The sequence below is a fragment of the Nyctereutes procyonoides genome, unplaced genomic scaffold, assembly GCF_905146905.1.
Source record: "Nyctereutes procyonoides isolate TBG_1078 unplaced genomic scaffold, NYPRO_anot_genome, whole genome shotgun sequence".
Lineage (NCBI taxonomy): Eukaryota > Metazoa > Chordata > Mammalia > Carnivora > Canidae > Nyctereutes > Nyctereutes procyonoides.
This window is the reverse complement of record NW_026575037.1, coordinates 26,907,893-26,928,151: the sequence shown is the minus strand read 5'-3', so window position 1 is coordinate 26,928,151 and position 20,259 is coordinate 26,907,893.

The following is a 20,259-nucleotide window of genomic DNA, read 5'->3' as shown; positions in this document are numbered from 1 at the left end:
TTAAAGTTAAAGTTAAAGTTAAAGTTAAAGTTAAAGTTAAAGTTAAAGTTAAAGTTAAAGTTAAAGTTAAGTTAAAGTTAAAGTTAAAGTTAAAGTTAAAGTTAAAGTTAAAGTTAAAGTTAAAGTTAAAGTTAAAGTTAAAGTTAAAGTTAAAGTTAAAGTTAAAGTTAAAGTTAAAGTTAAAGTTAAAGTTAAAGTTAAAGTTAAAGTTAAAGTTAAAGTTAAAGTTAAAGTTAAAGTTAAAGTTAAAGTTAAAGTTAAAGTTAAAGTTAAAGTTAAAGTTAAAGTTAAAGTTAAAGTTAAAGTTAAAGTTAAAGTTAAAGTTAAAGTTAAAGTTAAAGTTAAAGTTAAAGTTAAAGTTAAAGTTAAAGTTAAAGTTAAAGTTAAAGTTAAAGTTAAAGTTAAAGTTAAAGTTAAAGTTAAAGTTAAAGTTAAAGTTAAAGTTAAAGTTAAAGTTAAAGTTAAAGTTAAAGTTAAAGTTAAGTTAAAGTTAAAGTTAAAGTTAAAGTTAAAGTTAAAGTTAAAGTTAAAGTTAAAGTTAAAGTTAAAGTTAAAGTTAAAGTTAAAGTTAAAGTTAAAGTTAAAGTTAAAGTTAAAGTTAAAGTTAAAGTTAAAGTTAAAGTTAAAGTTAAAGTTAAAGTTAAAGTTAAGTTAAAGTTAAAGTTAAAGTTAAAGTTAAAGTTAAAGTTAAAGTTAAAGTTAAAGTTAAAGTTAAAGTTAAAGTTAAAGTTAAAGTTAAAGTTAAAGTTAAAGTTAAAGTTAAAGTTAAAGTTAAAGTTAAAGTTAAAGTTAAAGTTAAAGTTAAAGTTAAAGTTAAAGTTAAAGTTAAAGTTAAAGTTAAAGTTAAAGTTAAAGTTAAAGTTAAAGTTAAGTTAAAGTTAAAGTTAAAGTTAAAGTTAAAGTTAAAGTTAAAGTTAAAGTTAAAGTTAAAGTTAAAGTTAAAGTTAAAGTTAAAGTTAAAGTTAAAGTTAAAGTTAAAGTTAAAGTTAAAGTTAAAGTTAAAGTTAAAGTTAAAGTTAAAGTTAAGTTAAAGTTAAAGTTAAAGTTAAAGTTAAAGTTAAAGTTAAAGTTAAAGTTAAAGTTAAAGTTAAAGTTAAAGTTAAAGTTAAAGTTAAAGTTAAAGTTAAAGTTAAAGTTAAAGTTAAAGTTAAAGTTAAAGTTAAGTTAAAGTTAAAGTTAAAGTTAAAGTTAAAGTTAAAGTTAAAGTTAAGTTAAAGTTAAAGTTAAAGTTAAAGTTAAAGTTAAAGTTAAAGTTAAAGTTAAAGTTAAAGTTAAAGTTAAAGTTAAAGTTAAAGTTAAAGTTAAAGTTAAAGTTAAAGTTAAAGTTAAAGTTAAAGTTAAAGTTAAGTTAAAGTTAAAGTTAAAGTTAAAGTTAAAGTTAAAGTTAAAGTTAAAGTTAAAGTTAAAGTTAAAGTTAAAGTTAAAGTTAAAGTTAAAGTTAAAGTTAAAGTTAAAGTTAAAGTTAAAGTTAAAGTTAAAGTTAAAGTTAAAGTTAAAGTTAAAGTTAAAGTTAAAGTTAAAGTTAAAGTTAAAGTTAAAGTTAAAGTTAAAGTTAAAGTTAAAGTTAAAGTTAAAGTTAAAGTTAAAGTTAAAGTTAAAGTTAAAGTTAAAGTTAAAGTTAAAGTTAAAGTTAAAGTTAAAGTTAAAGTTAAAGTTAAAGTTAAAGTTAAAGTTAAAGTTAAAGTTAAAGTTAAAGTTAAAGTTAAAGTTAAAGTTAAAGTTAAAGTTAAAGTTAAAGTTAAAGTTAAAGTTAAAGTTAAAGTTAAAGTTAAAGTTAAAGTTAAAGTTAAAGTTAAAGTTAAAGTTAAAGTTAAAGTTAAAGTTAAAGTTAAAGTTAAAGTTAAAGTTAAAGTTAAAGTTAAAGTTAAAGTTAAAGTTAAAGTTAAAGTTAAAGTTAAAGTTAAAGTTAAAGTTAAAGTTAAAGTTAAAGTTAAAGTTAAAGTTAAAGTTAAAGTTAAAGTTAAAGTTAAAGTTAAAGTTAAAGTTAAAGTTAAAGTTAAAGTTAAAGTTAAAGTTAAAGTTAAAGTTAAAGTTAAAGTTAAAGTTAAAGTTAAAGTTAAAGTTAAAGTTAAAGTTAAAGTTAAAGTTAAAGTTAAAGTTAAAGTTAAAGTTAAAGTTAAAGTTAAAGTTAAAGTTAAAGTTAAAGTTAAAGTTAAAGTTAAAGTTAAAGTTAAAGTTAAAGTTAAAGTTAAAGTTAAAGTTAAAGTTAAAGTTAAAGTTAAAGTTAAAGTTAAGTTAAAGTTAAAGTTAAAGTTAAAGTTAAAGTTAAAGTTAAAGTTAAAGTTAAAGTTAAAGTTAAAGTTAAAGTTAAAGTTAAAGTTAAAGTTAAAGTTAAAGTTAAAGTTAAAGTTAAAGTTAAAGTTAAAGTTAAAGTTAAAGTTAAAGTTAAAGTTAAAGTTAAAGTTAAAGTTAAAGTTAAAGTTAAAGTTAAAGTTAAAGTTAAAGTTAAAGTTAAAGTTAAAGTTAAAGTTAAAGTTAAAGTTAAAGTTAAAGTTAAAGTTAAAGTTAAAGTTAAAGTTAAAGTTAAAGTTAAAGTTAAAGTTAAAGTTAAAGTTAAAGTTAAAGTTAAAGTTAAAGTTAAAGTTAAAGTTAAAGTTAAAGTTAAAGTTAAAGTTAAAGTTAAAGTTAAAGTTAAAGTTAAAGTTAAAGTTAAAGTTAAAGTTAAAGTTAAAGTTAAAGTTAAAGTTAAAGTTAAAGTTAAAGTTAAAGTTAAAGTTAAAGTTAAAGTTAAAGTTAAAGTTAAAGTTAAAGTTAAAGTTAAAGTTAAAGTTAAAGTTAAAGTTAAAGTTAAAGTTAAAGTTAAAGTTAAAGTTAAAGTTAAAGTTAAAGTTAAAGTTAAAGTTAAAGTTAAAGTTAAAGTTAAAGTTAAAGTTAAAGTTAAAGTTAAAGTTAAAGTTAAAGTTAAAGTTAAAGTTAAAGTTAAAGTTAAAGTTAAAGTTAAAGTTAAAGTTAAGTTAAAGTTAAAGTTAAAGTTAAAGTTAAAGTTAAAGTTAAAGTTAAAGTTAAAGTTAAAGTTAAAGTTAAAGTTAAAGTTAAAGTTAAAGTTAAAGTTAAAGTTAAAGTTAAAGTTAAAGTTAAAGTTAAAGTTAAAGTTAAAGTTAAAGTTAAAGTTAAAGTTAAAGTTAAAGTTAAGTTAAAGTTAAAGTTAAAGTTAAAGTTAAAGTTAAAGTTAAAGTTAAAGTTAAAGTTAAAGTTAAAGTTAAAGTTAAAGTTAAAGTTAAAGTTAAAGTTAAAGTTAAAGTTAAAGTTAAAGTTAAAGTTAAAGTTAAAGTTAAAGTTAAAGTTAAAGTTAAAGTTAAAGTTAAAGTTAAAGTTAAAGTTAAGTTAAAGTTAAAGTTAAAGTTAAAGTTAAAGTTAAAGTTAAAGTTAAAGTTAAAGTTAAAGTTAAAGTTAAAGTTAAAGTTAAAGTTAAAGTTAAAGTTAAAGTTAAAGTTAAAGTTAAAGTTAAAGTTAAAGTTAAAGTTAAGTTAAAGTTAAAGTTAAAGTTAAAGTTAAAGTTAAAGTTAAAGTTAAAGTTAAAGTTAAAGTTAAAGTTAAAGTTAAAGTTAAAGTTAAAGTTAAAGTTAAAGTTAAAGTTAAAGTTAAAGTTAAAGTTAAAGTTAAAGTTAAAGTTAAAGTTAAAGTTAAAGTTAAAGTTAAAGTTAAAGTTAAAGTTAAAGTTAAAGTTAAAGTTAAAGTTAAAGTTAAAGTTAAAGTTAAAGTTAAAGTTAAAGTTAAAGTTAAAGTTAAAGTTAAAGTTAAAGTTAAAGTTAAAGTTAAAGTTAAAGTTAAAGTTAAAGTTAAAGTTAAAGTTAAAGTTAAAGTTAAAGTTAAAGTTAAAGTTAAAGTTAAAGTTAAAGTTAAAGTTAAGTTAAAGTTAAAGTTAAAGTTAAAGTTAAAGTTAAAGTTAAAGTTAAAGTTAAAGTTAAAGTTAAAGTTAAAGTTAAAGTTAAAGTTAAAGTTAAAGTTAAAGTTAAAGTTAAAGTTAAAGTTAAAGTTAAAGTTAAAGTTAAAGTTAAAGTTAAAGTTAAAGTTAAAGTTAAAGTTAAAGTTAAAGTTAAAGTTAAAGTTAAAGTTAAAGTTAAAGTTAAAGTTAAAGTTAAAGTTAAAGTTAAAGTTAAAGTTAAAGTTAAAGTTAAAGTTAAAGTTAAAGTTAAAGTTAAAGTTAAAGTTAAAGTTAAAGTTAAAGTTAAAGTTAAAGTTAAAGTTAAAGTTAAAGTTAAAGTTAAAGTTAAAGTTAAAGTTAAAGTTAAAGTTAAAGTTAAAGTTAAAGTTAAAGTTAAAGTTAAAGTTAAAGTTAAAGTTAAAGTTAAAGTTAAAGTTAAAGTTAAAGTTAAAGTTAAAGTTAAAGTTAAAGTTAAAGTTAAAGTTAAAGTTAAAGTTAAAGTTAAAGTTAAAGTTAAAGTTAAAGTTAAAGTTAAAGTTAAAGTTAAAGTTAAAGTTAAAGTTAAAGTTAAAGTTAAAGTTAAAGTTAAAGTTAAAGTTAAAGTTAAAGTTAAAGTTAAAGTTAAAGTTAAAGTTAAAGTTAAAGTTAAAGTTAAAGTTAAAGTTAAAGTTAAAGTTAAAGTTAAAGTTAAAGTTAAAGTTAAAGTTAAAGTTAAAGTTAAAGTTAAAGTTAAAGTTAAAGTTAAAGTTAAAGTTAAAGTTAAAGTTAAAGTTAAAGTTAAAGTTAAAGTTAAAGTTAAAGTTAAAGTTAAAGTTAAAGTTAAAGTTAAAGTTAAAGTTAAAGTTAAAGTTAAAGTTAAAGTTAAAGTTAAAGTTAAAGTTAAAGTTAAAGTTAAAGTTAAAGTTAAAGTTAAAGTTAAAGTTAAAGTTAAAGTTAAAGTTAAAGTTAAAGTTAAAGTTAAAGTTAAAGTTAAAGTTAAAGTTAAAGTTAAAGTTAAAGTTAAAGTTAAAGTTAAAGTTAAAGTTAAAGTTAAAGTTAAAGTTAAAGTTAAAGTTAAAGTTAAAGTTAAGTTAAAGTTAAAGTTAAAGTTAAAGTTAAAGTTAAAGTTAAAGTTAAAGTTAAAGTTAAAGTTAAAGTTAAAGTTAAAGTTAAAGTTAAAGTTAAAGTTAAAAGTTAAAGTTAAAGTTAAAGTTAAAGTTAAAGTTAAAGTTAAAGTTAAAGTTAAAGTTAAAGTTAAAGTTAAAGTTAAAGTTAAAGTTAAAGTTAAAGTTAAAGTTAAAGTTAAAGTTAAAGTTAAAGTTAAAGTTAAAGTTAAAGTTAAAGTTAAAGTTAAAGTTAAAGTTAAAGTTAAAGTTAAAGTTAAAGTTAAAGTTAAAGTTAAAGTTAAAGTTAAAGTTAAAGTTAAAGTTAAAGTTAAAGTTAAAGTTAAAGTTAAAGTTAAAGTTAAAGTTAAAGTTAAAGTTAAAGTTAAAGTTAAGTTAAAGTTAAAGTTAAAGTTAAAGTTAAAGTTAAAGTTAAAGTTAAAGTTAAAGTTAAAGTTAAAGTTAAAGTTAAAGTTAAAGTTAAAGTTAAAGTTAAAGTTAAAGTTAAAGTTAAAGTTAAAGTTAAAGTTAAAGTTAAAGTTAAAGTTAAAGTTAAAGTTAAAGTTAAAGTTAAAGTTAAAGTTAAAGTTAAAGTTAAAGTTAAAGTTAAAGTTAAAGTTAAAGTTAAAGTTAAAGTTAAAGTTAAAGTTAAAGTTAAAGTTAAAGTTAAAGTTAAAGTTAAAGTTAAAGTTAAAGTTAAAGTTAAGTTAAAGTTAAAGTTAAAGTTAAAGTTAAAGTTAAAGTTAAAGTTAAAGTTAAAGTTAAGTTAAAGTTAAAGTTAAAGTTAAAGTTAAAGTTAAAGTTAAAGTTAAAGTTAAAGTTAAAGTTAAAGTTAAAGTTAAAGTTAAAGTTAAAGTTAAAGTTAAAGTTAAAGTTAAAGTTAAAGTTAAAGTTAAAGTTAAAGTTAAAGTTAAAGTTAAAGTTAAAGTTAAAGTTAAAGTTAAAGTTAAAGTTAAAGTTAAAGTTAAAGTTAAAGTTAAAGTTAAAGTTAAAGTTAAAGTTAAAGTTAAAGTTAAAGTTAAAGTTAAAGTTAAAGTTAAAGTTAAAGTTAAAGTTAAAGTTAAAGTTAAAGTTAAAGTTAAAGTTAAAGTTAAAGTTAAAGTTAAAGTTAAAGTTAAAGTTAAAGTTAAAGTTAAAGTTAAAGTTAAAGTTAAAGTTAAAGTTAAAGTTAAAGTTAAAGTTAAAGTTAAAGTTAAAGTTAAAGTTAAAGTTAAAGTTAAAGTTAAAGTTAAAGTTAAAGTTAAAGTTAAAGTTAAAGTTAAAGTTAAAGTTAAAGTTAAAGTTAAAGTTAAGTTAAAGTTAAAGTTAAAGTTAAAGTTAAAGTTAAAGTTAAAGTTAAAGTTAAAGTTAAAGTTAAAGTTAAAGTTAAAGTTAAAGTTAAAGTTAAAGTTAAAGTTAAAGTTAAAGTTAAAGTTAAAGTTAAAGTTAAAGTTAAAGTTAAAGTTAAAGTTAAAGTTAAAGTTAAAGTTAAAGTTAAAGTTAAAGTTAAAGTTAAAGTTAAAGTTAAAGTTAAAGTTAAAGTTAAAGTTAAAGTTAAAGTTAAAGTTAAAGTTAAAGTTAAAGTTAAAGTTAAAGTTAAAGTTAAAGTTAAAGTTAAAGTTAAAGTTAAAGTTAAAGTTAAAGTTAAAGTTAAAGTTAAAGTTAAAGTTAAAGTTAAAGTTAAAGTTAAAGTTAAAGTTAAAGTTAAAGTTAAAGTTAAAGTTAAAGTTAAAGTTAAAGTTAAAGTTAAAGTTAAAGTTAAAGTTAAAGTTAAAGTTAAAGTTAAAGTTAAAGTTAAAGTTAAAGTTAAAGTTAAAGTTAAAGTTAAAGTTAAAGTTAAAGTTAAAGTTAAAGTTAAAGTTAAAGTTAAAGTTAAAGTTAAAGTTAAAGTTAAAGTTAAAGTTAAAGTTAAAGTTAAAGTTAAAGTTAAAGTTAAAGTTAAAGTTAAAGTTAAAGTTAAAGTTAAAGTTAAAGTTAAAGTTAAAGTTAAAGTTAAAGTTAAAGTTAAAGTTAAAGTTAAAGTTAAAGTTAAAGTTAAAGTTAAAGTTAAAGTTAAAGTTAAAGTTAAAGTTAAAGTTAAAGTTAAAGTTAAAGTTAAAGTTAAAGTTAAAGTTAAAGTTAAAGTTAAAGTTAAAGTTAAAGTTAAAGTTAAAGTTAAAGTTAAAGTTAAAGTTAAAGTTAAGTTAAAGTTAAAGTTAAGTTAAAGTTAAAGTTAAAGTTAAAGTTAAAGTTAAAGTTAAAGTTAAAGTTAAAGTTAAAGTTAAAGTTAAAGTTAAAGTTAAAGTTAAAGTTAAAGTTAAAGTTAAAGTTAAAGTTAAAGTTAAAGTTAAAGTTAAAGTTAAAGTTAAAGTTAAAGTTAAAGTTAAAGTTAAAGTTAAAGTTAAAGTTAAAGTTAAAGTTAAAGTTAAAGTTAAAGTTAAAGTTAAAGTTAAAGTTAAAGTTAAAGTTAAAGTTAAAGTTAAAGTTAAAGTTAAGTTAAAGTTAAAGTTAAAGTTAAAGTTAAAGTTAAAGTTAAAGTTAAAGTTAAAGTTAAAGTTAAAGTTAAAGTTAAAGTTAAAGTTAAAGTTAAAGTTAAAGTTAAAGTTAAAGTTAAAGTTAAGTTAAAGTTAAAGTTAAAGTTAAAGTTAAAGTTAAAGTTAAAGTTAAAGTTAAAGTTAAAGTTAAAGTTAAAGTTAAAGTTAAAGTTAAAGTTAAAGTTAAAGTTAAAGTTAAAGTTAAAGTTAAAGTTAAAGTTAAAGTTAAAGTTAAAGTTAAAGTTAAAGTTAAAGTTAAAGTTAAAGTTAAAGTTAAAGTTAAAGTTAAAGTTAAAGTTAAAGTTAAAGTTAAAGTTAAAGTTAAAGTTAAAGTTAAAGTTAAAGTTAAAGTTAAAGTTAAAGTTAAAGTTAAAGTTAAAGTTAAAGTTAAAGTTAAAGTTAAAGTTAAAGTTAAAGTTAAAGTTAAAGTTAAAGTTAAAGTTAAAGTTAAAGTTAAAGTTAAAGTTAAAGTTAAAGTTAAAGTTAAAGTTAAAGTTAAAGTTAAAGTTAAAGTTAAAGTTAAAGTTAAAGTTAAAGTTAAAGTTAAAGTTAAAGTTAAAGTTAAAGTTAAGTTAAAGTTAAAGTTAAAGTTAAAGTTAAAGTTAAAGTTAAAGTTAAAGTTAAAGTTAAAGTTAAAGTTAAAGTTAAAGTTAAAGTTAAAGTTAAAGTTAAAGTTAAAGTTAAGTTAAAGTTAAAGTTAAAGTTAAAGTTAAAGTTAAAGTTAAAGTTAAAGTTAAAGTTAAAGTTAAAGTTAAAGTTAAAGTTAAAGTTAAAGTTAAAGTTAAAGTTAAAGTTAAAGTTAAAGTTAAAGTTAAAGTTAAAGTTAAAGTTAAAGTTAAAGTTAAAGTTAAAGTTAAAGTTAAAGTTAAAGTTAAAGTTAAAGTTAAGTTAAAGTTAAAGTTAAAGTTAAAGTTAAAGTTAAAGTTAAAGTTAAAGTTAAAGTTAAAGTTAAAGTTAAAGTTAAAGTTAAAGTTAAAGTTAAAGTTAAAGTTAAAGTTAAAGTTAAAGTTAAAGTTAAAGTTAAAGTTAAAGTTAAAGTTAAAGTTAAAGTTAAAGTTAAAGTTAAAGTTAAAGTTAAAGTTAAAGTTAAAGTTAAAGTTAAAGTTAAAGTTAAAGTTAAAGTTAAAGTTAAAGTTAAAGTTAAAGTTAAAGTTAAAGTTAAAGTTAAAGTTAAAGTTAAAGTTAAAGTTAAAGTTAAAGTTAAAGTTAAAGTTAAAGTTAAAGTTAAGTTAAAGTTAAAGTTAAAGTTAAAGTTAAAGTTAAGTTAAAGTTAAAGTTAAAGTTAAAGTTAAGTTAAAGTTAAAGTTAAAGTTAAAGTTAAAGTTAAAGTTAAAGTTAAAGTTAAAGTTAAAGTTAAGTTAAAGTTAAAGTTAAAGTTAAAGTTAAAGTTAAAGTTAAAGTTAAAGTTAAAGTTAAAGTTAAAGTTAAAGTTAAAGTTAAAGTTAAAGTTAAAGTTAAAGTTAAAGTTAAAGTTAAAGTTAAAGTTAAAGTTAAAGTTAAAGTTAAAGTTAAAGTTAAAGTTAAAGTTAAAGTTAAAGTTAAAGTTAAAGTTAAAGTTAAAGTTAAAGTTAAAGTTAAAGTTAAAGTTAAAGTTAAAGTTAAAGTTAAAGTTAAAGTTAAAGTTAAAGTTAAAGTTAAAGTTAAAGTTAAAGTTAAAGTTAAAGTTAAGTTAAAGTTAAAGTTAAAGTTAAAGTTAAAGTTAAAGTTAAAGTTAAGTTAAAGTTAAAGTTAAAGTTAAAGTTAAAGTTAAAGTTAAAGTTAAAGTTAAAGTTAAAGTTAAAGTTAAAGTTAAAGTTAAAGTTAAAGTTAAAGTTAAAGTTAAAGTTAAAGTTAAAGTTAAAGTTAAAGTTAAAGTTAAAGTTAAAGTTAAAGTTAAAGTTAAAGTTAAAGTTAAAGTTAAGTTAAAGTTAAAGTTAAAGTTAAAGTTAAAGTTAAAGTTAAAGTTAAAGTTAAAGTTAAAGTTAAAGTTAAAGTTAAAGTTAAAGTTAAAGTTAAAGTTAAAGTTAAAGTTAAAGTTAAAGTTAAAGTTAAAGTTAAAGTTAAAGTTAAAGTTAAAGTTAAAGTTAAAGTTAAAGTTAAAGTTAAAGTTAAAGTTAAAGTTAAAGTTAAAGTTAAAGTTAAAGTTAAAGTTAAAGTTAAAGTTAAAGTTAAAGTTAAAGTTAAAGTTAAAGTTAAAGTTAAAGTTAAAGTTAAAGTTAAAGTTAAAGTTAAAGTTAAAGTTAAAGTTAAAGTTAAAGTTAAAGTTAAAGTTAAAGTTAAAGTTAAAGTTAAAGTTAAAGTTAAAGTTAAAGTTAAAGTTAAAGTTAAAGTTAAAGTTAAAGTTAAAGTTAAAGTTAAAGTTAAAGTTAAAGTTAAAGTTAAAGTTAAAGTTAAAGTTAAAGTTAAAGTTAAAGTTAAAGTTAAAGTTAAAGTTAAAGTTAAAGTTAAAGTTAAAGTTAAAGTTAAAGTTAAAGTTAAAGTTAAAGTTAAAGTTAAAGTTAAAGTTAAAGTTAAAGTTAAAGTTAAAGTTAAAGTTAAAGTTAAAGTTAAAGTTAAAGTTAAAGTTAAAGTTAAAGTTAAAGTTAAAGTTAAAGTTAAAGTTAAAGTTAAGTTAAAGTTAAAGTTAAAGTTAAAGTTAAAGTTAAAGTTAAAGTTAAAGTTAAAGTTAAAGTTAAAGTTAAAGTTAAAGTTAAAGTTAAAGTTAAAGTTAAAGTTAAAGTTAAAGTTAAAGTTAAAGTTAAAGTTAAAGTTAAAGTTAAAGTTAAAGTTAAAGTTAAAGTTAAAGTTAAAGTTAAAGTTAAAGTTAAAGTTAAAGTTAAAGTTAAAGTTAAAGTTAAAGTTAAAGTTAAAGTTAAAGTTAAAGTTAAAGTTAAAGTTAAAGTTAAAGTTAAAGTTAAAGTTAAAGTTAAAGTTAAAGTTAAAGTTAAAGTTAAAGTTAAAGTTAAAGTTAAAGTTAAAGTTAAAGTTAAAGTTAAAGTTAAAGTTAAAGTTAAGTTAAAGTTAAAGTTAAAGTTAAAGTTAAAGTTAAAGTTAAAGTTAAAGTTAAAGTTAAAGTTAAAGTTAAAGTTAAAGTTAAAGTTAAAGTTAAAGTTAAAGTTAAAGTTAAAGTTAAAGTTAAAGTTAAAGTTAAAGTTAAAGTTAAAGTTAAAGTTAAAGTTAAAGTTAAAGTTAAAGTTAAAGTTAAGTTAAAGTTAAAGTTAAAGTTAAAGTTAAAGTTAAAGTTAAAGTTAAAGTTAAAGTTAAAGTTAAAGTTAAAGTTAAAGTTAAAGTTAAAGTTAAAGTTAAAGTTAAAGTTAAAGTTAAAGTTAAAGTTAAAGTTAAAGTTAAAGTTAAAGTTAAAGTTAAAGTTAAAGTTAAAGTTAAAGTTAAAGTTAAAGTTAAAGTTAAAGTTAAAGTTAAAGTTAAAGTTAAAGTTAAAGTTAAAGTTAAAGTTAAAGTTAAGTTAAAGTTAAAGTTAAAGTTAAAGTTAAAGTTAAAGTTAAAGTTAAAGTTAAAGTTAAAGTTAAAGTTAAAGTTAAAGTTAAAGTTAAAGTTAAAGTTAAAGTTAAAGTTAAAGTTAAGTTAAAGTTAAAGTTAAAGTTAAAGTTAAAGTTAAAGTTAAAGTTAAAGTTAAAGTTAAAGTTAAAGTTAAAGTTAAAGTTAAAGTTAAAGTTAAAGTTAAAGTTAAAGTTAAAGTTAAAGTTAAAGTTAAAGTTAAAGTTAAAGTTAAAGTTAAAGTTAAAGTTAAAGTTAAAGTTAAAGTTAAAGTTAAAGTTAAAGTTAAGTTAAAGTTAAAGTTAAAGTTAAAGTTAAAGTTAAAGTTAAAGTTAAAGTTAAAGTTAAAGTTAAAGTTAAAGTTAAAGTTAAAGTTAAAGTTAAAGTTAAAGTTAAAGTTAAAGTTAAAGTTAAAGTTAAAGTTAAAGTTAAAGTTAAAGTTAAAGTTAAAGTTAAAGTTAAAGTTAAAGTTAAAGTTAAAGTTAAAGTTAAAGTTAAAGTTAAAGTTAAAGTTAAAGTTAAAGTTAAAGTTAAAGTTAAAGTTAAAGTTAAAGTTAAAGTTAAAGTTAAAGTTAAAGTTAAAGTTAAAGTTAAAGTTAAAGTTAAAGTTAAAGTTAAAGTTAAAGTTAAGTTAAAGTTAAAGTTAAAGTTAAAGTTAAAGTTAAAGTTAAAGTTAAAGTTAAAGTTAAAGTTAAAGTTAAAGTTAAAGTTAAAGTTAAAGTTAAAGTTAAAGTTAAAGTTAAAGTTAAAGTTAAAGTTAAAGTTAAAGTTAAAGTTAAAGTTAAAGTTAAAGTTAAAGTTAAAGTTAAAGTTAAAGTTAAAGTTAAAGTTAAAGTTAAAGTTAAAGTTAAAGTTAAAGTTAAAGTTAAAGTTAAAGTTAAAGTTAAAGTTAAGTTAAAGTTAAGTTAAAGTTAAAGTTAAAGTTAAAGTTAAAGTTAAAGTTAAAGTTAAAGTTAAAGTTAAAGTTAAAGTTAAAGTTAAAGTTAAAGTTAAAGTTAAAGTTAAAGTTAAAGTTAAAGTTAAAGTTAAAGTTAAAGTTAAAGTTAAAGTTAAAGTTAAAGTTAAGTTAAAGTTAAAGTTAAAGTTAAAGTTAAAGTTAAAGTTAAAGTTAAAGTTAAAGTTAAAGTTAAAGTTAAAGTTAAAGTTAAAGTTAAAGTTAAAGTTAAAGTTAAAGTTAAAGTTAAAGTTAAAGTTAAAGTTAAAGTTAAAGTTAAAGTTAAAGTTAAAGTTAAAGTTAAAGTTAAAGTTAAAGTTAAAGTTAAAGTTAAAGTTAAAGTTAAAGTTAAAGTTAAAGTTAAAGTTAAAGTTAAAGTTAAAGTTAAAGTTAAAGTTAAAGTTAAAGTTAAAGTTAAAGTTAAAGTTAAAGTTAAAGTTAAAGTTAAAGTTAAAGTTAAAGTTAAAGTTAAAGTTAAAGTTAAAGTTAAGTTAAAGTTAAAGTTAAAGTTAAAGTTAAAGTTAAAGTTAAAGTTAAAGTTAAAGTTAAAGTTAAAGTTAAAGTTAAAGTTAAAGTTAAAGTTAAAGTTAAAGTTAAAGTTAAAGTTAAAGTTAAAGTTAAAGTTAAAGTTAAAGTTAAAGTTAAAGTTAAAGTTAAAGTTAAAGTTAAAGTTAAAGTTAAAGTTAAAGTTAAAGTTAAAGTTAAAGTTAAAGTTAAAGTTAAAGTTAAAGTTAAAGTTAAAGTTAAAGTTAAAGTTAAAGTTAAAGTTAAAGTTAAAGTTAAAGTTAAAGTTAAAGTTAAAGTTAAAGTTAAAGTTAAAGTTAAAGTTAAAGTTAAAGTTAAAGTTAAAGTTAAGTTAAAGTTAAAGTTAAAGTTAAAGTTAAAGTTAAAGTTAAAGTTAAAGTTAAAGTTAAAGTTAAAGTTAAAGTTAAAGTTAAAGTTAAAGTTAAAGTTAAAGTTAAAGTTAAAGTTAAAGTTAAAGTTAAAGTTAAAGTTAAAGTTAAAGTTAAAGTTAAAGTTAAAGTTAAAGTTAAAGTTAAAGTTAAAGTTAAAGTTAAAGTTAAAGTTAAAGTTAAAGTTAAAGTTAAAGTTAAAGTTAAAGTTAAAGTTAAAGTTAAAGTTAAAGTTAAAGTTAAAGTTAAGTTAAAGTTAAAGTTAAAGTTAAAGTTAAAGTTAAAGTTAAAGTTAAAGTTAAAGTTAAAGTTAAAGTTAAAGTTAAAGTTAAAGTTAAAGTTAAAGTTAAAGTTAAAGTTAAAGTTAAAGTTAAAGTTAAAGTTAAAGTTAAAGTTAAAGTTAAAGTTAAAGTTAAAGTTAAAGTTAAAGTTAAAGTTAAAGTTAAAGTTAAAGTTAAAGTTAAAGTTAAAGTTAAAGTTAAAGTTAAAGTTAAAGTTAAAGTTAAAGTTAAAGTTAAAGTTAAAGTTAAAGTTAAAGTTAAAGTTAAAGTTAAAGTTAAAGTTAAAGTTAAGTTAAAGTTAAAGTTAAAGTTAAAGTTAAAGTTAAAGTTAAAGTTAAAGTTAAAGTTAAAGTTAAAGTTAAAGTTAAAGTTAAAGTTAAAGTTAAAGTTAAAGTTAAGTTAAAGTTAAAGTTAAAGTTAAAGTTAAAGTTAAAGTTAAAGTTAAAGTTAAAGTTAAAGTTAAAGTTAAAGTTAAAGTTAAAGTTAAAGTTAAAGTTAAAGTTAAAGTTAAAGTTAAAGTTAAAGTTAAAGTTAAAGTTAAAGTTAAGTTAAAGTTAAAGTTAAAGTTAAAGTTAAAGTTAAAGTTAAAGTTAAAGTTAAAGTTAAAGTTAAAGTTAAAGTTAAAGTTAAAGTTAAGTTAAAGTTAAAGTTAAAGTTAAAGTTAAAGTTAAAGTTAAAGTTAAAGTTAAAGTTAAAGTTAAAGTTAAAGTTAAAGTTAAAGTTAAAGTTAAAGTTAAAGTTAAAGTTAAAGTTAAAGTTAAAGTTAAAGTTAAAGTTAAAGTTAAAGTTAAAGTTAAAGTTAAAGTTAAAGTTAAAGTTAAAGTTAAAGTTAAAGTTAAAGTTAAGTTAAAGTTAAAGTTAAAGTTAAAGTTAAAGTTAAAGTTAAAGTTAAAGTTAAAGTTAAAGTTAAAGTTAAAGTTAAAGTTAAAGTTAAAGTTAAAGTTAAAGTTAAAGTTAAAGTTAAAGTTAAAGTTAAAGTTAAAGTTAAAGTTAAAGTTAAAGTTAAAGTTAAAGTTAAAGTTAAAGTTAAAGTTAAAGTTAAAGTTAAAGTTAAAGTTAAAGTTAAAGTTAAAGTTAAAGTTAAAGTTAAAGTTAAAGTTAAAGTTAAAGTTAAAGTTAAAGTTAAAGTTAAAGTTAAAGTTAAAGTTAAAGTTAAAGTTAAAGTTAAAGTTAAAGTTAAAGTTAAAGTTAAAGTTAAAGTTAAAGTTAAAGTTAAAGTTAAAGTTAAAGTTAAAGTTAAAGTTAAGTTAAAGTTAAAGTTAAAGTTAAAGTTAAAGTTAAAGTTAAAGTTAAAGTTAAAGTTAAAGTTAAAGTTAAAGTTAAAGTTAAAGTTAAAGTTAAAGTTAAAGTTAAAGTTAAAGTTAAAGTTAAAGTTAAAGTTAAAGTTAAAGTTAAAGTTAAAGTTAAAGTTAAAGTTAAAGTTAAAGTTAAAGTTAAAGTTAAAGTTAAAGTTAAAGTTAAAGTTAAAGTTAAAGTTAAAGTTAAAGTTAAAGTTAAAGTTAAAGTTAAAGTTAAAGTTAAAGTTAAAGTTAAAGTTAAAGTTAAAGTTAAAGTTAAAGTTAAAGTTAAAGTTAAAGTTAAAGTTAAAGTTAAAGTTAAAGTTAAAGTTAAAGTTAAAGTTAAAGTTAAAGTTAAAGTTAAAGTTAAAGTTAAAGTTAAAGTTAAAGTTAAAGTTAAAGTTAAAGTTAAAGTTAAAGTTAAAGTTAAAGTTAAGTTAAAGTTAAAGTTAAAGTTAAAGTTAAAGTTAAAGTTAAAGTTAAAGTTAAAGTTAAAGTTAAAGTTAAAGTTAAAGTTAAAGTTAAAGTTAAAGTTAAAGTTAAAGTTAAAGTTAAAGTTAAAGTTAAAGTTAAAGTTAAAGTTAAGTTAAAGTTAAAGTTAAAGTTAAAGTTAAAGTTAAAGTTAAAGTTAAAGTTAAAGTTAAAGTTAAAGTTAAAGTTAAAGTTAAAGTTAAAGTTAAAGTTAAAGTTAAAGTTAAAGTTAAAGTTAAAGTTAAAGTTAAAGTTAAAGTTAAAGTTAAAGTTAAAGTTAAAGTTAAAGTTAAAGTTAAAGTTAAAGTTAAAGTTAAAGTTAAAGTTAAAGTTAAAGTTAAAGTTAAAGTTAAAGTTAAAGTTAAAGTTAAAGTTAAAGTTAAAGTTAAAGTTAAAGTTAAAGTTAAAGTTAAAGTTAAAGTTAAAGTTAAAGTTAAAGTTAAAGTTAAAGTTAAAGTTAAAGTTAAAGTTAAAGTTAAAGTTAAAGTTAAAGTTAAAGTTAAAGTTAAAGTTAAAGTTAAAGTTAAAGTTAAAGTTAAAGTTAAAGTTAAAGTTAAAGTTAAAGTTAAAGTTAAAGTTAAAGTTAAAGTTAAGTTAAAGTTAAAGTTAAAGTTAAAGTTAAAGTTAAAGTTAAAGTTAAAGTTAAAGTTAAAGTTAAAGTTAAAGTTAAAGTTAAAGTTAAAGTTAAAGTTAAAGTTAAAGTTAAAGTTAAAGTTAAAGTTAAAGTTAAAGTTAAAGTTAAAGTTAAAGTTAAAGTTAAAGTTAAAGTTAAAGTTAAAGTTAAAGTTAAAGTTAAAGTTAAAGTTAAAGTTAAAGTTAAAGTTAAAGTTAAAGTTAAAGTTAAGTTAAAGTTAAAGTTAAAGTTAAAGTTAAAGTTAAAGTTAAAGTTAAAGTTAAAGTTAAAGTTAAAGTTAAAGTTAAAGTTAAAGTTAAAGTTAAAGTTAAAGTTAAGTTAAAGTTAAAGTTAAAGTTAAAGTTAAAGTTAAAGTTAAAGTTAAAGTTAAAGTTAAAGTTAAAGTTAAAGTTAAAGTTAAAGTTAAAGTTAAAGTTAAAGTTAAAGTTAAAGTTAAAGTTAAAGTTAAAGTTAAAGTTAAAGTTAAAGTTAAAGTTAAAGTTAAAGTTAAAGTTAAAGTTAAAGTTAAAGTTAAAGTTAAAGTTAAAGTTAAAGTTAAAGTTAAAGTTAAAGTTAAAGTTAAAGTTAAAGTTAAAGTTAAAGTTAAAGTTAAAGTTAAAGTTAAAGTTAAAGTTAAAGTTAAAGTTAAAGTTAAAGTTAAAGTTAAAGTTAAAGTTAAAGTTAAAGTTAAAGTTAAAGTTAAAGTTAAAGTTAAAGTTAAAGTTAAAGTTAAAGTTAAAGTTAAAGTTAAAGTTAAAGTTAAAGTTAAAGTTAAAGTTAAAGTTAAAGTTAAAGTTAAAGTTAAAGTTAAAGTTAAAGTTAAAGTTAAAGTTAAAGTTAAAGTTAAAGTTAAAGTTAAGTTAAAGTTAAAGTTAAAGTTAAAGTTAAAGTTAAAGTTAAAGTTAAAGTTAAAGTTAAAGTTAAAGTTAAAGTTAAAGTTAAAGTTAAAGTTAAAGTTAAAGTTAAAGTTAAAGTTAAAGTTAAAGTTAAAGTTAAAGTTAAAGTTAAAGTTAAAGTTAAAGTTAAAGTTAAGTTAAAGTTAAAGTTAAAGTTAAAGTTAAAGTTAAAGTTAAAGTTAAAGTTAAAGTTAAAGTTAAAGTTAAAGTTAAAGTTAAAGTTAAAGTTAAAGTTAAAGTTAAAGTTAAAGTTAAAGTTAAAGTTAAAGTTAAAGTTAAAGTTAAAGTTAAAGTTAAAGTTAAAGTTAAAGTTAAAGTTAAAGTTAAAGTTAAAGTTAAAGTTAAAGTTAAAGTTAAAGTTAAGTTAAAGTTAAAGTTAAAGTTAAAGTTAAAGTTAAAGTTAAAGTTAAAGTTAAAGTTAAAGTTAAAGTTAAAGTTAAAGTTAAAGTTAAAGTTAAAGTTAAAGTTAAAGTTAAAGTTAAAGTTAAAGTTAAAGTTAAAGTTAAAGTTAAAGTTAAAGTTAAAGTTAAAGTTAAAGTTAAAGTTAAAGTTAAAGTTAAAGTTAAAGTTAAAGTTAAAGTTAAAGTTAAAGTTAAAGTTAAAGTTAAAGTTAAAGTTAAAGTTAAAGTTAAAGTTAAAGTTAAAGTTAAAGTTAAAGTTAAAGTTAAAGTTAAAGTTAAAGTTAAAGTTAAAGTTAAAGTTAAAGTTAAAGTTAAAGTTAAAGTTAAAGTTAAAGTTAAAGTTAAAGTTAAAGTTAAAGTTAAAGTTAAAGTTAAAGTTAAAGTTAAAGTTAAAGTTAAAGTTAAAGTTAAAGTTAAGTTAAAGTTAAAGTTAAAGTTAAAGTTAAAGTTAAAGTTAAAGTTAAAGTTAAAGTTAAAGTTAAAGTTAAAGTTAAAGTTAAAGTTAAAGTTAAGTTAAAGTTAAAGTTAAAGTTAAAGTTAAAGTTAAAGTTAAAGTTAAAGTTAAAGTTAAAGTTAAAGTTAAAGTTAAAGTTAAAGTTAAAGTTAAAGTTAAAGTTAAAGTTAAAGTTAAAGTTAAAGTTAAAGTTAAAGTTAAAGTTAAAGTTAAAGTTAAAGTTAAAGTTAAAGTTAAAGTTAAAGTTAAAGTTAAAGTTAAAGTTAAAGTTAAAGTTAAAGTTAAAGTTAAAGTTAAAGTTAAAGTTAAAGTTAAAGTTAAAGTTAAAGTTAAAGTTAAAGTTAAAGTTAAAGTTAAAGTTAAAGTTAAAGTTAAAGTTAAAGTTAAAGTTAAAGTTAAAGTTAAAGTTAAAGTTAAAGTTAAAGTTAAAGTTAAAGTTAAAGTTAAAGTTAAGTTAAAGTTAAAGTTAAAGTTAAAGTTAAAGTTAAAGTTAAAGTTAAAGTTAAAGTTAAGTTAAAGTTAAAGTTAAAGTTAAAGTTAAAGTTAAAGTTAAAGTTAAAGTTAAAGTTAAAGTTAAAGTTAAAGTTAAAGTTAAAGTTAAAGTTAAAGTTAAAGTTAAAGTTAAAGTTAAAGTTAAAGTTAAAGTTAAAGTTAAAGTTAAAGTTAAGTTAAAGTTAAAGTTAAAGTTAAAGTTAAAGTTAAAGTTAAAGTTAAAGTTAAAGTTAAAGTTAAAGTTAAAGTTAAAGTTAAAGTTAAAGTTAAAGTTAAAGTTAAAGTTAAAGTTAAAGTTAAAGTTAAAGTTAAAGTTAAAGTTAAAGTTAAAGTTAAAGTTAAAGTTAAAGTTAAAGTTAAAGTTAAAGTTAAAGTTAAAGTTAAAGTTAAAGTTAAAGTTAAAGTTAAGTTAAAGTTAAAGTTAAAGTTAAAGTTAAAGTTAAAGTTAAAGTTAAAGTTAAAGTTAAAGTTAAAGTTAAAGTTAAAGTTAAAGTTAAGTTAAAGTTAAAGTTAAAGTTAAAGTTAAGTTAAAGTTAAAGTTAAAGTTAAAGTTAAAGTTAAAGTTAAAGTTAAAGTTAAAGTTAAAGTTAAAGTTAAAGTTAAAGTTAAGTTAAAGTTAAAGTTAAAGTTAAAGTTAAAGTTAAAGTTAAAGTTAAAGTTAAAGTTAAAGTTAAAGTTAAAGTTAAAGTTAAAGTTAAAGTTAAAGTTAAAGTTAAAGTTAAAGTTAAAGTTAAAGTTAAAGTTAAAGTTAAAGTTAAAGTTAAAGTTAAGTTAAAGTTAAAGTTAAAGTTAAAGTTAAAGTTAAAGTTAAAGTTAAAGTTAAAGTTAAAGTTAAAGTTAAAGTTAAAGTTAAAGTTAAAGTTAAAGTTAAAGTTAAAGTTAAAGTTAAAGTTAAAGTTAAAGTTAAAGTTAAAGTTAAAGTTAAAGTTAAAGTTAAAGTTAAAGTTAAAGTTAAAGTTAAAGTTAAAGTTAAAGTTAAAGTTAAAGTTAAAGTTAAAGTTAAAGTTAAAGTTAAAGTTAAAGTTAAAGTTAAAGTTAAAGTTAAAGTTAAAGTTAAAGTTAAAGTTAAAGTTAAAGTTAAAGTTAAAGTTAAAGTTAAAGTTAAAGTTAAAGTTAAAGTTAAAGTTAAAGTTAAGTTAAAGTTAAAGTTAAAGTTAAAGTTAAAGTTAAAGTTAAAGTTAAAGTTAAAGTTAAAGTTAAAGTTAAAGTTAAAGTTAAAGTTAAAGTTAAAGTTAAAGTTAAAGTTAAAGTTAAAGTTAAAGTTAAAGTTAAAGTTAAAGTTAAAGTTAAAGTTAAAGTTAAAGTTAAAGTTAAAGTTAAGTTAAAGTTAAAGTTAAAGTTAAAGTTAAAGTTAAAGTTAAAGTTAAGTTAAAGTTAAAGTTAAAGTTAAAGTTAAAGTTAAAGTTAAGTTAAAGTTAAAGTTAAAGTTAAAGTTAAAGTTAAAGTTAAAGTTAAAGTTAAAGTTAAAGTTAAAGTTAAAGTTAAAGTTAAAGTTAAAGTTAAAGTTAAAGTTAAAGTTAAAGTTAAAGTTAAAGTTAAAGTTAAAGTTAAAGTTAAAGTTAAAGTTAAAGTTAAAGTTAAAGTTAAAGTTAAAGTTAAAGTTAAAGTTAAAGTTAAAGTTAAAGTTAAAGTTAAAGTTAAAGTTAAAGTTAAAGTTAAAGTTAAAGTTAAAGTTAAAGTTAAAGTTAAAGTTAAGTTAAAGTTAAAGTTAAAGTTAAAGTTAAAGTTAAAGTTAAAGTTAAAGTTAAAGTTAAAGTTAAAGTTAAAGTTAAAGTTAAAGTTAAAGTTAAAGTTAAAGTTAAAGTTAAAGTTAAGTTAAAGTTAAAGTTAAAGTTAAAGTTAAAGTTAAAGTTAAAGTTAAAGTTAAAGTTAAAGTTAAAGTTAAAGTTAAAGTTAAAGTTAAGTTAAAGTTAAAGTTAAAGTTAAAGTTAAAGTTAAAGTTAAAGTTAAAGTTAAAGTTAAAGTTAAAGTTAAAGTTAAAGTTAAAGTTAAAGTTAAAGTTAAAGTTAAAGTTAAAGTTAAAGTTAAAGTTAAAGTTAAGTTAAAGTTAAAGTTAAAGTTAAAGTTAAAGTTAAAGTTAAGTTAAAGTTAAAGTTAAAGTTAAAGTTAAAGTTAAAGTTAAGTTAAAGTTAAAGTTAAAGTTAAAGTTAAAGTTAAGTTAAAGTTAAGTTAAAGTTAAAGTTAAAGTTAAAGTTAAAGTTAAAGTTAAAGTTAAAGTTAAAGTTAAAGTTAAAGTTAAAGTTAAAGTTAAAGTTAAAGTTAAAGTTAAGTTAAAGTTAAAGTTAAAGTTAAAGTTAAAGTTAAAGTTAAAGTTAAAGTTAAAGTTAAAGTTAAAGTTAAAGTTAAGTTAAAGTTAAAGTTAAAGTTAAGTTAAAGTTAAAGTTAAAGTTAAAGTTAAAGTTAAAGTTAAAGTTACAGTTAAAGTTAAAGTTAAAGTTAAAGTTAAAGTTACAGTTAAAGTTAAAGTTAAAGTTAAAGTTACAGTTAAAGTTAAAGTTAAAGTTAAAGTTAAAGTTAAAGTTAAAGTTAAAGTTACGTTAAAGTTAAAGTTAAGTTAAAGTTAAAGTTACAGTTAAAGTTAAAGTTAAAGTTAACAGTTAAAGTTAAAGTTAAAGTTAAAGTTAAAGTTAAAGTTAAAGTTAAGTTAAAGTTAAC